The 6,559-nt window shown below is 44.5% G+C and overlaps 1 long non-coding RNA gene across 1 annotated transcript; it reads right to left on the bottom strand.

Moving 5' to 3' along the window:
* Positions 1-1,212: 1,212 nt before the first annotated feature.
* LOC135580463 (uncharacterized) lies at positions 1,213-6,274 on the bottom strand. The gene is made up of 3 exons (XR_010475099.1): positions 6,126-6,274; positions 3,229-3,292; positions 1,213-1,350 (listed from the first exon to the last, which is right to left on the bottom strand). It is a non-coding gene; the product is annotated as an uncharacterized LOC135580463 (long non-coding RNA).
* Between the last annotated feature and the right edge of the window lie 285 nt (positions 6,275-6,559).

The raw sequence follows: 6,559 nt of genomic DNA, 5'->3' as shown, positions 1-6,559 counted from the left end.
AGTAAAGGAAAAAAATAACAAAACCCAAGCCATGAACATAATGACTCAGTTTGCTCCTTTGGTATTTCAGGAGGCATCCTTATTTTATATTATGCAGTAGCAAGCACAACAGCAGACCCACACATCAATCTATCTGATCAAACAGTTTTAACCCCCAGCAATTGCTGTCCATAATAGAGTCCATAAATGGTTTCCTGATGTTATCAAATAAATCAGTGTTCTTCGGTAGCTGGTATGTTATTCTCTCAAACGATGCAGTTTGGGTCACAGAAGCTGTCTATTCAGTAGTTACTTAGCACTTGCTAATTTCTTGACTGTAAATAAAGCCCCTGGCCACCTTCTTATATTTCCATGATCTTCAGCCAGGTCATCTTGGGCCATGGTCTTGTCAGATCTGCTAAGCTAAGTAGGGTCAAACCCATGAAGTCCTTTCGAAAAGGAAAACAGCGATACTGAGAACACTATCAGGTATTTGAAAAGCAAGTTTTCCACTAAGGATAAATACATCGCTTGTCGATACCACGATCAGGAAACACTACGTTCCTGGGAGCGATGCCTTCTCCATCAGATGCGGAGTGAAGGGCTGCCTGGTGACACCTCTTCTGGTGACATGGGTGCTAATCCCACAGATTTCCAAGGTAGGTATCACATTTTGCCTACTTTAGGCCTCCTCCATAAATTACCTCGAGTAAGGGATTCACTTCCTTTTCTAACACATTGCTTAGCGTTTTGGTGCACTGGAAACGGCACGTTAAGGCAACAAACGACACCCTCCAGGCTGGGGACACACTCACAGCCAAATCCAGAAGACTTTTCCAAGGCAAAAGTCCCGTCTTCTTCCCAATAACATTTGTGGGTATTCCACTTGGAGCTTTCCAAAATAATCACTTGTTCCTCAACCTCCATCAGGACAGTAAAGCCTCTTCCATGAGCAGCACTTCATGTTTTCACGCCAATTTGATGCTTGTTCGGGAATCCCTGGACTAATAAGCTGCTGCACAAAGTGCCGCTACCAGCACTGCTGTGCCAGCAGCTACGCCCAAAGCATGAGCAGAAGACAAGAGATACCTGCAGCAATCACAAAGCAGTCCCTACAGGGAGCAGCTCAAAATTCATGCTAAGCAGGTACCTAACAAGTGTTAAATAAAAGCACTTCAGGAGCAAACTGAGAGAAGAAAAGATCTGCCCTTTGTAATGACCAATTCATACTTACTGCTTATTCTTCCTAAGGCAGGTGCTCACATACGGGTGAACTCTCCCATGAAACCCAGCAGGCTCTCATGCAGGATTGTTCCACTTAGTTGATTTTTCTTGTTTGTGCATTTTCTTAAAAACTTCCAACCTATTTCTCTTGAAAACAAAAGAGCTGACAAGTTTTTAACTCAAATATTAAGAGGGGCTGACTGCTGTGTCACCACTTGATGCAAAGCAGGCCATCAAACCATCCTTCAAGTGCCTAAAACATGCTTTATTTTTAAGGTAACTGATGGGGCACATGTTGGCGCCAAATGCTTGAGAGAAATTTCTATAATGTTGGCTTTAATTTTTTTTGCTTATAAAACCCATATATTTATATTTCATTCTGTTACCAATCCATGGCCTTTCCAAGTGCCAAGACATCAAGTGGAACGAGTCAGAGAATGTGCCTATGTAACATAACCTTGCATCGCTCGTAAGAAGCTCGTAGGCTTGATGGGGCAGTCTAAAATTGACAAACAGTAGCATACACTAAGTATGTCCAGCAATGCAATGTAACGCAATATGGGGATTATAAAGGGTCAGATGAAGGAATCTTAACAATAACAACCACTAAGTAAGGAGAGCAATCATAGAGAGACGCCCTGTGGGAAAAACACCAGGGATCATCTTGGGGTAAAAATAAACAAACAAACAAACACACCACCACACCTCCAAACTGTTACAGAAATAAATATATCAGATTAAGCCTGTTGCTTAAATAGAGCAAGGAGATCTGACTTTCGAGGTATTTGCCCAAGTCGCTTGACAGGGAGCTGCGAAGTCAATCCCTCATGTGAAGTGGCAGGAGCAGCGGTGGCTGGTGTGGGGACAGGACGGAGCAGCGGGGATGGGGCACAAGCCCCTCACCCCTGGTCCAGTGGTCACCAAATCACTGCATCTCACTGTCTTGGGGTTTGGTGGTTTCCTTTGGCTCTGAGAGGAGCAAGTGGAGCTGTATCTCCTGTTTCAGTGAGATCTGGATGCCTTTAATCTGGTGCAAAAAAACCCATACTGGTTTTAGGTTGTGGGTTTGTTGGTTGTTTTTGTTTGTTTGTATGTGTGGGGTTTTTTTTTGTTCGTTTGTTTGGTTGGGTTTTTTTGTTTTGCTTTGGTTTTTTTTTTCTTCTGTGTCTTTAGTTTTCATTTTCGGACAATTTTGAGAGCAGCTACGCTGGGCCCTCTCTACAGAATAGGAAACAACCTCTGTCATCATCCACACTGCTTATTACAGGGAAAAACAAAAACCTCATTAAAATATGTAGGAAGATAGGGGGAGCACAAATAGGACTTTGGTCATGTCAGAAATTACAGATAAAAAATTTCAGCCTGGGACAGGGTACTGATCCCCTGCACTGGCTTGTCCGAAGCACAGGCGAGTCAGACGTGTACATCTTGGTTTGCATCAAGAAGGGTTAAATAGTTAGCTGATAGATTTCTAAACCATTTCAACTGTTTAAAACCATTTTTAAAAAATCATCCAAAAGCCCCATGATTTGGCAGCAGAAGACAGCTCCACATATGAATGCTGACAGTGACATTTCACCAGTGGGGACTGGGAATGACACCGAGCAGGGACTGAGCTGGTGCTGGGGCCAGAGCAAATGTTTGACCCCTTCAGAGCCAAAGCATGTTCCAAATTTCACCCTCAACCCCCAAATTTCTGCGCCCACTCACCAAGGATCAACACTGCGCTTCACCCACCATCCCCCTGACAATACATACGTGCTCTTTTATTTACTGACCAGATTTAAAGTGTCTTGAGCCACAACTGCAGCCCAGTAGAGGACACACGATGCCTCCTTGCACCGTGACCATTTGGAAAGAAGGTTTGTGGCTGCAGGAAGGAGTTTCTACTCCCCAATATCATTTATAGCATGATCATGGGCAAAACGCTGAAACACTCAGCACTAGTTACATCCCCGCTAACTTGGTATTTTACTTTCCCAGTTTGTGTTATTTACATGATCTTGGTAAAGCACTTTCAAATACCTGAACATTTTCATCCCTGGATGGTGGTTCATTGCCTCGTCTTCCCAAAGCACAGGTGTAACAGCTGCCAAACAAATGAAAACCAGTCTGTGGTGAATGGAAACAGGTCTGAGAATGAAAACAGGTTTGTGAGAGACTGCAAGCTATTTTGTTATTTTATGAGGAACAGGTAATTCCTGAAAGAATGTTGAAATGTCTGACCACAACTTCAGGCACTGAGCTGTGGCTCTGCCTGCAACTTTTTGCACATGGGCAAAAGCTATGGGTATCAAAGGGGACACCAGCCACTTGCGGCAGGGACAACCAGCGACAGGGACATGCTGCTGTCCCAGGGCTGGCTTCTGTCTGACGGCCACGAAACAGCGCAGGCAGACACAGCGCTGAATCGCACACTGCCTGTGAGCATCACACAGGGCACTTACCCAAATCATTACTATTGTGAACTAAGATCTTATTCCAAATCTCTGCACAAGACAAGCCCAGCCTCAATACTTTCTGCTAGAAATACAAGCCCAGATCCTTGGAGAAATTGCTCATTCTCCATGCAGTCTGCATAAGAACCTATCTGTGGCAGCATATCAAATTTAACAATTATTTACTACGAACTACCTTTTTTCTTATGATTTATCTGTGCTCTGGGTTTGCATGGTAAAGCTTCAGGAGTGACAAAAGCCTCACTCTAAAACCAGTAGCTAGAATTAAACTTTAAAATATCCTCTCTCTTTTGCAGCCAAATTTATAGTTTCCCTCCAAATGGTACTTGGCAGTGCTATTAAATCAGAATTGCTATAACAAAACACCAAGGACTCTTGGAGGAGCTACAGCCATCATCGTAACCTTTCAAATAAGCAATCACCACCACATTTATATGGTTTGCTGAATTCAGCACAAGCCAGATCAGATGTGATAAGAAATTGAGTCATTCTAGGAAAAAATGTCACCCTTCACATTAAACATGGGGTTTATCGTTCTTTTATAGCATTTAGATCTATCACAGCCCCATACCTCATATCATCCTGCCACTAGAATGTGCCCATGGGCATTGATGTCAGCAATGCCACGTGGAGATATCGTTAGGTACGTATATGACACGTCCTTCTCTAACCTCAGCCCAGGAACAGGTGGAAGGTTTCTTCTAGAGTTACTCCAGCTGAGCCCTGGCTGGCTGCAAACTCTTCTCCATCTGCAGCTCTTTGATGACACTCTAGTGATTAAATATAATTTGAGACTCATGCCTGCTACACTTGAGATGGGCAGGAGATGCCCTGGGAGATGGAGCACATCCCTCTGCAGTCAAGGACTTGCTGAAGGATTTATGGTGATTCCCTTCACGAGGGATGGACACAGATAACAAAGGTGGATGGATGAGAAGGAGTTTCTTGGTTAAAGGTCTTGCTTCTCTATCATGAACACCCTGACATCTGCGTCTTGTGTCCTACCTGGGCTATTAGCACTGATCATGACTCACACGGCCCTTCCGAGGAGGAAACATCACATCAGGTTTGACTTGCTGCATGAGAGTATGGGGTAATTGTCTTTGATGATAAATCCTGCCCTGGGGGTTGATCCATGTGGTCCTGAACCTGTATCTAGCAGCTGTGAGGGGAAGGGGAAAGTCCTGCCAGACACAGCAGGGGGTTGTGCATCAGACAACGTGTCACCACCCTCACCCCCCTGGTAGCATGGGCATCACAGTCATGCTGGGAACGGGAAAATTGTCTTATTTGGAAACCTTAGCCAGGCATTGCAGACACACTGTGCTGGCACCCAAAGGCATTTGGACAATTTGTGACAGGACAGAGCAGGTGGAGGAGAGAGTTAAACAGAAAGAGGATGGATGACAATACAGCAAACATTCAGTTGCCTCTTCTTCCTCTGCCCAGGCCAGGTGGGATCAACCCGGAGGTCCCAGCCTGTAGGTGCCAATGCTGGTGTCAGATTTAGAGAGAGATCAGTCTCCAAAGTACCAACCATGTGTCAGTGCAGGCAAGGACCATATCTGGAACCAGCCACAACAAAATCCATCACACAAAGTTTATACCTGAAAGCATGAACAGGTGCCACACACAACCCTATCCCTTTCCCTGGAAACACCATCCATGCCAGGATAAAGGTCCATTTTCTCAGTGCTCGGTGAAGCAGCAAACATCCACATATGCAGAGTTACACAACTTACATAAATCCAAATGCTAATTGATTCGAAGGAAGGCTGTGCTATATGGGAAAATGTGGTCTGCTCCCAGATTAGAGCTGTAGGTCCCCTTCCACTGCTCTACAGAAACACCGTGTTGATTACTTTCCTGGATTGGAAAACCAGGTTATCCCTGACTGATCTGAGGAACAACACAGGGCTCTCCGTGCAGTAGGTGCCAGCAGCCCGGTGTTTTCAGCATGAGAAGAACAAGGGCAAGAGCAGGGAATGTGTCAGGGAGAGACATAACATCCAGCGTAGCATGAGAAAAAGCACACAGGACTGTTTATGTCTTCACACATTTGCAAAATAAGATTATTTCCACCCCCCATACTTATCTCAAACAGCTGCAAAAAGTGACAGAAGTAATCTGAAAACCAGCCCAGGAAGTTTCTGCTACCAGATAAAACATTCCTAAGGATGTAGATATATTCTCTTGGCAACAGATCCCTATGGAAAAAAAAAAAGTCTACGGAAAACAGATAATTGGACTTTAATAAATAACCATTAAATAAATTAAACAGAATTAAAATTTTGCTCCTATTTGCTTTAACTTTATAGATTTCAGTATTTGTGTGAGGCCCTTCTATACCTAAAGTTCTCAGCTTTCTACATTAGAAATTTAACAAATATGATAGGAAAGCACAAAGGAGATTGAAGAATAGTGAAGAAAGCAGAAATCTTCCTAGGAAAGGTGTGAACTTACCTAGAAAGTGCCAGGCAAGCACAGTGACAGGAGCTTCCCTGCAGGCTCAGAAGCCACCTGCAGAAGCAGCTCTGCTGCAATAATCCCCGAAGCCCAGGAGATGGAGCAAACCTTCAGCCTTTGTAGAATTTCCTACCAGTATTTCAGGACAGGCTGGGCCACGGTAGAGGCTCCTCACCCCCCCAGGAGCCGCACAGCCTTGCTGTGTAATGAACCGCTGCAACAGCGCTCACCTTTGAGCTGAACAAGTCCAAGATCATAAATGATAAGTCAACACAAACCTGCAAGGGTCATGCATCATGTATTAAGTCACCATGGCTGACAAGTTTCAGCTAAGTATACTGGGGTGAATTTTAAAGATTTGGGATCTTTCAAGCTTTGCCTGTGCTTGGGGAGGGGACTCCTGGTCTGCGTCTCATCCGCCTCTGGTCCCT

This window comes from Columba livia, chromosome 10, assembly GCF_036013475.1.
Source record: "Columba livia isolate bColLiv1 breed racing homer chromosome 10, bColLiv1.pat.W.v2, whole genome shotgun sequence".
NCBI classification, from domain to species: domain Eukaryota; kingdom Metazoa; phylum Chordata; class Aves; order Columbiformes; family Columbidae; genus Columba; species Columba livia.
Note: the sequence above shows the minus strand (reverse complement) of the source record. Positions and strands in the feature narration are given on the sequence as shown.